Source organism: Neophocaena asiaeorientalis, unplaced genomic scaffold, assembly GCF_003031525.2.
Source record: "Neophocaena asiaeorientalis asiaeorientalis breed wild unplaced genomic scaffold, Neophocaena_asiaeorientalis_V1.1 scaffold404, whole genome shotgun sequence".
Taxonomy (NCBI): Eukaryota; Metazoa; Chordata; class Mammalia; order Artiodactyla; family Phocoenidae; genus Neophocaena; species Neophocaena asiaeorientalis.
The window spans coordinates 1,181,365-1,191,586 of record NW_020172589.1 but is presented as its reverse complement, the minus strand read 5'-3'; positions in this window follow the sequence as shown (position 1 = coordinate 1,191,586).

Genomic DNA, 10,222 nt, shown 5'->3' with positions numbered 1-10,222 from the left:
CCCCGGTCTGGGAAGATCCCCCATGCCGTGGAGCAGCTGGGCGCATGAGCCATGGCCGCTGAGCCTGCGCGTCTGGAGCCTGTGCTCCGCAACGGAAGAGGCCACAACAGTGAGAGGCCCATGTACCGCAAAAAAAAAAAAACAAATTTCCAGCAAGAGAATTGCTAGGTGAAAGGATATTTACATTTTAATAAATTCTACCAAATTACTCTCGAAACAGCTGTGCCAATTTATTTTCTTTTTTAAAATCCTGTTAATCTCTTAGCTAAAGACTCTTTATTATCCAATACTCCCTGCTCTTTTGGAAGTCTTCCCCATGCCTCCTCCCCAGTATTTATGTGGGGAGATTGGTTACTGAATCAGTCCTCTTTCGTGCATAAAATCAAGTTCCCAGCTCACAGTATTTACTTCATTATATGGAACCGAAGTTTATGTACTAACCTCCACTACTAGCCTGTGAGTTTCTTCAACGCAAGAGCCCTGCCTTGTTCATTTCTTTACATTCCTCAGCCGCATACTTTAAGGATATCTAAGTAAATACGTGTGTGTGTGTGTTTGTGTGTGTGTGTATACACGCACACATATACGTATAGTATCTGCCCTCTGTATTCTGGACCCTGAGTTGGGGTGTTAGGGATACAAAGATGAATAAATTAGTATTAGAAAGCAAAATGAGGAATAATACTAACATAGGGCAAGTGCTACTGTTTGGTGTGACACAACAGCACATACCAGAGGCATCTAACCTGGTTTCATAGTTAGCAAGTCTTCCTGGAGGAAGCTGACAAAACGTGAGTGTGTGTGAGTGTGAGAGAGTGTGTGTGTGTGTGTGTACGTGTGCACTGGGGATGGGGACCATGCAGGAGATGAGGGGAGAAGGAAAGGAGGTGGAATAGGGAGCTACTATGAGTAGAGGAAGGAGGCTGGATGAAGCCCAGAGGCTCATGGCCAATGCCTTCCAACCTCTCTCCCCACTGGTGACTGGACAGTGCTGCCACTACTCCAGCCTCCGGCAGTGTGGCGAAACGTAGCTCTGAGACCCTGACAACTGGGGCGCTTTCACCTCGGCAGCCTTAACACGCAGTACTTTCATTGAGTCTGAATCCTGACTAAGTGGTTCAGAGGCAGGCTTTTGATCAGACAGAGCTAGGTCTAAAGCCCTTCTCCTCTTCCTTTTACCTATGGTGTAACCTGCGGCAGGCTGCTTAATTTCCTTAGACCTCAGTTTTCTCATCTGTGAAATGGAAATAACTGTACCACCTCGTAGTGCTGTATGAGATGAGACAAAAGATGAGAGACTGCAGGTAAGGTGCTACACATAGCTCCTGGTATGTAGAATATGCACATAATAAATAAAACCTATGCCTGTTGTCTTTCAGACCCCTTAACAACCACCAACGAACTATGAAGGGATCACGTGATTCAACTTTCCCATTTTACAGTTGAGGAAACTGAGGCCCAGTGAGGGGCAGTCGCACAGCAGGGGTGAGGGCCAGGATGGACTCTCCTCCTCCAGGCCAGCACATGTTTCACCACCCCGCAGTGATTAGACTCAGCTGGGCATCTGTACCTTCTCACCTTGAGCCAGTGAGATCTTTCCCTCTGTGGCATCAGCAAAAGGCACCACTTTGGAGGGAGGCCAGCCCTGCTCCCTTTCAAGCACCTGGAAGGCATTTCTCCTCCTTTGTCCATCTTCCCCAGCCACAGTTGGCTTTACCTTCTCCCATTGTTTCCCTGTCAGCTCTGCTGCTTTTCTTCAAGCAGACACTTCTTGATCCCTACAATTGTTTCATCCCTACTTTCCTACAGGGCCCGCAACTGCAGTTCCTTTTCTTGGGCTCCGGCGCTGGGCAGTTAGCGCTTAGGGGCTCTTCAGCCCAAGAGGCTGCATGTACAATCTCTTCCCCGTGAGAGGTTTCCTCAGTTCCATGGCCAGCAGACCTTTCCATGGCTTCTCTAGGTTTAATATCAGTAATTAATTCAGCATTTACTATGTGTCAGGCCAGTTCTAACCATTTTGCAGATATTAACTCATTTGTTCCTCTGAACACCCCCAAGAGGTTGTGAGATATTATTATCAATAGCCCCAATTTACAGATGAGGAAGTCAAGACACAGGGAAATTAAGTAACTTGCTCAGGGTTTGACGGCTAAGAACTGGGGGAAGCAAGGCTTCAAACCAAGCAGTTGGCTCCAGAGACGCTCTAGAGCACCCGTTCAAAGGATCAGGTCATGCCCGGGTTTTTGTCTGAAACCACCACTGGCTTTGCTTCTCCCACTCTCTGACGGGTTTTTCTTGGGAGCTGTTCCTTCAACAATTACTGGCTCACAAACCCTCATCTCAGCAGCTGCTGCTAGAAAATCCAACCTAAGACTTCTTCCAACAATCCACCCCAAAGGTTATCACTGTTAGTAGTTTGATATATACAAAGGATTTTTTTTCCATGTTGGATAAATTTATTAATTCACTTAAAGGACTGCCCTCAGAGAAACAAATATAACGTTGTGAAATTGAAGCCGTGCTAGAAAGTCCAAGATGACGATGATGATGACAGTGATGATGATGACAACGATAAACACTTTCTTTCGGAAACACTGTGTTAAGTACCTCAAATGCATTATTTCATTTAACCATCAAAAGTGTCCTCTGAGAGTACTGCTATTCAGGGAATGCTTCCACTGTAATGGCAACCACCAACAGACACATCACCCCAAATCTGTTTATCTTCTAAACATTATGATATTTTAACTTCCATTTTGATGTCCAACCAAAACCTCCAACTTGATGTGGCTATATTGGAATTCATCACTCCTTCCTGTGCTACAGATGCTTAGGCCACTGCTCTCCTCACACCTGCTGAGCAACGGCCCCCACTCCTCTGACTCATCTCCTCAACCCCCAGCCAATCCAACTTAGGCTGATTTCTTCTGTTGCCTCATCTCTTGGTTTTCTCCCTCCCTTTCCAAACCCAGTTTTTTATACGTTCTTTCTAGTTCCTTAACAGTCATCCAAGAGATTTTATCCTCATTTTACATACAAACATTCTGAGGCCCAGAGGTCTCAAGTATATTACCTGCAGCGCTCAGTTGGTTAAGGGCATTATCAGGGTTGGAACCCAGATCCATTTGGCTCCAAAGCCGATGCTCTTTCCTTCACAGCAGTGTGTTCCATTAGCCCGAGCCTGGGGCTGAGATACCTTTAGATGTAATAAGAGATTATTTTAAACACTTCAGTAACACTACATTGAATAACAGTGTACTACTTTGAAGTTATTTTTATGCTTTTCAATTTTATTTCGATCTTTTAAAATAGATGGAGAAAGTCCCATTTATTACTAGAACACCGTTAATATCTCCCTGGCACTTCCTAATCTTCCTTTTCAATAAAATGAGAGCAGGCCCCAGGCTCAGAACTTTGGCAGGCAACAAAATCTAGCTAGAATTTATTAACATTGTTTCGTTTTCATGGTTACCTTCTCCTGCGGTAATGGCAGTAATACAAAATTTTCTTTAAAAATAAATGCATTTGAGGGCTTCCCTGGTGGCGCAATGGTTAAGAATCCGCCTGCCAATGCAGGGGACACGGGTTCAAGCCCTGGTCAGGGAAGATCCCACATGCCGTGGAGCAACTAAGCCCTTGCACCACGACTACTGAGCCTGCGCTCTAGAGCCCGTGAGCCACAACTACTGAGCCCGCGTGCTACAACTATTGAAGCCCACACGCCTAGAGCCCATGTTCCACAACGAGAAGCCACCACAAGAAGCCCATGCACCGCAATGAAGAGTAGCCCCAGCTCGCTGCAACTAGAGAAAGTCTGTGCACAGCAACGAAGACCCAATGCAACCAAAAATAAATAAATAAAATTTAAAAAACAAAAAAAAAATTGATTTTTAAAATATAAATAAATAAATGTATTTGAGTTTTAGAAGTCAGTGTCAAAAAGAAGTATTCAGTAAATAATAGTACACCTGCTACTCAGAATAGCAGGAATCACCATGGTGAAGTATGCCAAAAAGAAACCAAACAAACATAACCAAGTTGTTCTGTGGGATACTGACAGTTTTTGCTTGCCAACTCTTCAGTAGCTCTTCAGAGCAGGAACTCAGCTCCTCAATAGCCCTCAGTGTGCTTCCTTCCCACTACAGGCTTGCTCAGTTTAGAAAAGGAAGGCTCTTAGATGCCAACTATGGACCAAGACCGAGACTCTAAGAAAGAAGGTGACTTCTTTAAGGTTATGGATAACATTATAGCTGTTCTGGGACCAGAACCTAGGTCTCCTTATCCCCAATTCATGCTCTCTCCTCTGCATCAGATTGATGATGACTTGTATTTACCATCACACACTGTTCATTCCCACAGCTAAAGGAGACTCCAAGCAGTTCTACTCAGATTCAGTAAGAGAAATTAAGCCCTATTCCCTAAGGCATCTATTTTATTATATGTTCTTAGTAGAGTAATAGTTTTGTACCATCCTTGGGAGAATTGGGAAGAATGACCACTCAAATATCTTTCTGTAGGGTTTAATCCTCTTGCAAAACCCCAACCACAGAAAGCTGCTAGAGTTTAGCCCCTTTTGAAGATTAATTGTCCTCAGGACAAAGAGTCCTTCATATGACCATCTGAAGCTCCTCCTGCTTTAATTTAATGCCATCTTTCTTTGTTCAGTCCCCCTGAGACACAGAGAATTTATTAGCATGTCTCTCATAAAATGCTAGCATAGCAGGAAATTAAATTCATCTGGTATTGCTCTGAAAACGTTGCTGGTTGCTCTTACTTACTTTATGGTTGCCAAGGTAATTGTAAACTGATTGTTTGATGACTTGTTCTTGGATCATTCTAGGTACTGATGTTAAGTTTACACATTGACAAACCCAAGTATGACTAGTAAGAGACCTGCCATGATGGTAAAGAAGACTCTAGACCCAAGGGAACGGAAATATTTAACCTGAAGAGTCGAAGCCTCAAGAGAACTCTTAAGGGATTCTACCAAAATCTCAAGGACAATCTTGGGGAAGAGAGAGGAGACTTGTTTGAGTGGCCTCAAGGGGGCAGACTTAAGATCCATGGGTAGAAGCTATCAGAAGATGGATTTCAGTTCAATATCTGGAGTTGGAGAAATACACACTGATGAAAGGAACTGGTGAGCTTGCTGTCATTAGAGATGGCTGTCAAAGAGTTTTGGTGGATGCACTGTGGAAGGAGCTGACTAGGCTGTGAGATGCTTCATTCAAAAACCACTAACATCCCATCCAGCTATATAACTCAGCGATGATGGTCATTTTTAGGATCATTCTTCTAAGGAACCAAGTTTTATCCCTTTTTAAATTCATTTTCACAGAAATTCAAATTAAAAATGAATTACTCCTTATGTTCAAAGTCTTTTCACAACATGATCTGATTAAGACATGTATTGTTATATATACATTTTGATTCAAAAATAAGATTTCAGTAATAGCTATCTCTTTTCCAAGGCAGCATGCTAAGTTTTGCATGCATTTAGTCTCATTTAATGTAAGCTTAATGAGATGATACTGTACAGAGATAATACTAAAGACAAACATTTGAGACCATCATTTAGAAAAAAAATCTATACATGTTTCTCTGCTTAGAGGATTGTAGAGATGGAAGGACTCTTCATGGTTGATGTCAAGTAGCTTACCGCCTATGTTTTCTTCTAGGAAACATTCAAGTCTTTACTCCATTTTGAGTTAATTCTTGCGTATGGTGTTACGACGGTGGTCCAGTTTCATTCTTTTGCATGTGGCTGTCCAATTTTCCCAGCAATATTCATTGAAAAAGCTGTTCTTTCCCCCACTGTATACTCTTGCCTCCTTTAATTAACCATATATGCACAGGTTTATTTCTCAGTCCTCTATCCTGTCCCATTAATCTTTGTGTCTCCTTTGATTACTATAGCTTTGTAATATACCTTGAAATCAGGGAGCTTGATGACTCCAGATCTATTCTTCTTTCTCAAGACTACTTTGGCTATTTGGGGCCAAATTTTAGGATTGTTTTTTCTATTTCTGTGAAAAATGCCATTGCAATTTTGATAAGGATTGCACTCAATCTGTAGATTGCTTTGGGTAATAAGGATATTTTAACAATATGCATTCTTCCACTCCACGAGCACAGAATATTATTCTATTTCTTTGTGTCTTCTTGAATTTCTTTCATCAATGACATCATTTTCAGTGTACAGATCTTTCACCTCCTTGGTTAAATTTATTCCTAGGTATCTTATTCTTTTTGACAGTTGTGAATAGGATTGTTTTCTTAATTTCTCTTTCTGATAGTTTGCTGTTAAGTATATAGAAATGCAATCGATTTTTTTTTGTGTGTGTGTGTGGTACGTGGGCCTCTCACTGTGTGGCCTCTCCTGTTGAGGAGCACAGGCTCCGGACATGCAGGTTCAACGGCCATGGCTCACAGGCTCAGCCACTCCGCAGCATGTGGGATCTTCCCAGACCGGGGCACGAACCCATGTCCCCTGCATCGGCAGGCGGACTCTCAACCACTGCGCCGCCAGGGAAGCCCTCGATTTTATTTAATATTTATTTATTTATTTGGTTGGTTGCACTGGGTCTTAATTGCGGCATACATGCTCCTTAGTTGTGGCATGCAAACTCTTAGTTGCAGCATCTAACTGTGGGATCCAGTTCCCGGACCAGGAATCAAACCTGGGCCATTGGGAGCACAGAGTCTTATCCACTGCGCCACCAAGGAAGTCCCACAATCGATTTTTGTATATTATTTTATACCCTGCCACTTTACTAAATTCAATTATTCTAACAGTTTTGGGGTGGCGTCTTTAAGGTTTTCTATATAAAATCAATGTCATCCACAAATAGTAACAGCTTTACTTCTTCATTTCTGATTTGGATACCTTTTATTTCTTTTTCTTGCCTAATTGCTCTGGCAAAGACTTCCAATACTATGTTGAATAAAAGTGGGGAGAGTGAACATCCTTGTCGTCCTGTTCCTAATCTTAGAGGAAAAACTTTCAGCTTTTCACCATGGACTATGATGTTTGCTGTGAGCCTGTCATATATGGCCTTGATTAGGCTGAGGTACATTCCCTCTGTATCCACTTTGTATAAACCTCCTAGAAGAAGACATAGGTGGTAGGCTACTTGACATTGATCTTGGCAAAAAAATTTTGGATCTGAATCCAAAGCAGAGGCAACAAAATCAAAAACAAACAAGTGGGACTACATCAAACTAAAAAGTTTCTGCACAGCAAAGGAAACAATCAACAAAATGAAAAGACAACCTACTGAATGGGAGAAAATATTTTCAAATCATATATCTCATAAGTGGTTACTATCCAAAATATAGAACTCATAAAAACCCAATAGTAAACAAATAATTCAATTAAAAAAAATAAGCAGAGAATCTGAGTAGATATTTTTCCAAAGAAGGTATGCAGGTGGCCAACAGACACATGAAAAGATGCTCAACATCACTAGTCATCAGGGAAATGCAAATCAAAACCACAATGAGGTATCACCTTACATCTGTTAGAACAGCTATTATCAAAAGGATAAGAGATAACAAGTGTTGGTAAGGATGTGGAGAAAAGGGAACCCCTTGTGCACTGCTGGAGGAAATGTGCACTATGGAAAACAGTATGGGGGTTCAGTTGCTCAAAACATTAAAAATAGAACTACTGTATGATCCAGCTATTCCACTTCTGGGTATCTATCTGAAGAAAACAAAAACACTAATTCAAAAAGATATATGCACCCCCATGTCCATTGCAGCATTATTTACTATAGCCAAGATAAGAAAGCAACCTAAGTGTACACTGATAGATGAGTGGATAAGGGAGATATGAAATGATATGATATATAATAGAATATATATATATATATACACACACACATAAATGGACTACCACTCTACCATAAAAAAAGAATGAAATCTTGCCATTGGCAACAACATGGATGAACCTTAAGGGAATTATGCTAAGTGAAATGAGTCAGACAAAGAAAGGACAAATGCCGTATGATTTCACTTACATGTGAAATCTACAAAACAATACAAATGAACAAACAAAAGAAAACACAACAAAAATCATAGATACAGAGAACAAAATGGTATTTGCCAGAGGGGAGTGGTGATGGGGAGAGGGTGAAACAGGTGAAGAGGGTCAAGAGGTACAAACTTCCAATTATAAAATAAATAAGTCACGGGGATGTAATGTACAGCACAGTGACTGTAGTCAATAATATTGTAGAGCATACTTGAAAGTTGCCAAGAGAATAAATCCTAAAAGTTAACTATGATGCATGGTGACAGATGTTAACTAGACTTATTGAGGTGATCACTTCTCAATGAATACAAATATTGAATCATTACGTTGTACCCTTGAAACCGATATAATGTTATTTGTCAATTACACCTCAACAGCAACAAAAAAATGTTTTAAAAGATGGAAGGAATCTTGTCCAAGCCAAGACCAGGATAAGATTTTCCTAAAGCGTCCAGATATTCATGTGAGAGCGTTCCCTGGCTCACAGAGCCTTACTCCTACTCAAACATTTGTTTGGTAAATCAAAATGTGGGGTTTTTTTCCTGTTTGGCAGGCAGGAAATGACAAATCAGTGTCTTAAGGGATTGACAAAATACATGTAATTAGACACTATCAATCACCATAACAGAGCCTGCTTTTTCTTATATCAGATAAAAGTGCATTTAATCTACTGAGAACTTTCCAGTTCAACTAAAGCATTAGCTCTCTAAGACCACAAGCTCAATAAGCAGTGCTGGTCACATTCTTCCGCTGGGAAATGACGCCACAATGTTGGGCAGTGAAAACGTGTGAGACCAGTAACAGACCTGGACTCCCAATCTTCCCTGCCACCTGTGACTGGACACTTTCCTCATTTGCAAACTGGAGGACTGGGGGGAATAAAGTAAATGATCTGCTAAACACTTTCCCATTCTAACTCTCTTTAATCCTATAATTCTAAAAGGGAAGTCAGGAAAAAGACTCTTGGCGTGAAGACATTTTGAAATTCCTACCAGCCGCGGTGATGCAGGAAAAAGAAAGGGGAAGAGATTGAGGGAGAGGTATTGTCCGTTTGGCAAGGCTGATGAGACAATGGTCTGGAACTTTGTTGACATGAGCAGACCTCCCTTCTAGATTTAATGTTTGTGAGTTTTTTTAAAGGTGCTTACCAAAATAATCAAAGTTAAAGTTTTAAGTGACTTATGTGTATATCTAAATGATCAATTAGTGTTTGTCCTAAAAAGGCTTTCTTTGTTCCTTTTTTGTTATGAGAAGTTTAAACAATATGCTTATTTATTCCACAGCTTCACAAAGAGGAAGGAGGCTTTAAATGGCTCAGTTCCACAGTTTGGGGTAGATATATATTTAAAGAAATATTGCATAATGCACACTGCCTCTTCCTAAAATGCATCACACCAGAGCCAATTTTGGAAAACACAAATATGGGATGGGTATATTTTGAAAACTATGTGAACATAATACATTCTTAATTAATACACGTGGCTTCTATGGAAACTACTTGCTTTTTAAGGCATCTTTCATGCAAAAACAATTTCTGCTACTGAAGGAAGTTAAAAAGGGCATGTAGGTTAAATTTTGCTTCTGAGTTATACTTCTAGCGTAAATGCCCAAGTTACTTTGGTCCTAAAGTATCTTAGTTTTCTATTAGAGAACACTAACAACATATTCTAGACTACTAATTTATATAAATTTTATTTATAACTTATATTTGTGTGGCATTTATACGTGCAAAACACTATTATGTTTGTCATTATATCATTGGATTCTCACTCAGATCAATAGAAGTGACTTTATTCCCCATTTAGACATGGAGGAAATTAAGAGTCCACATTTTTAATTTGTCTAAGGAATGTGAGGTAGAAAGTTCTAAGATGGGGATTTGGAAGCTGATATTCCAATTCCAGTTGTGATCCTTCTTCCCCATCCTCCATTCCTTTCTGCATGTGGTGATACAGTACAGTGAAAGGATTAAAAGATGGATTTTAGAGTCAAACAGAACTGGGTTCAACTCCTCCTTCTGGCACTGCCTGGCCCTGTGCCCATGGGCAAACTATTTTCTTCTTTGAGACCCATTGGTAAATTAAGCTAAAAATAGTTACACCCTCCCCCCCACCAACAACACACACCATGGGACTGTGGGAAGGATTAAATGGAATAATGCATGAAAAGCGGATAGCAGAATGTTCC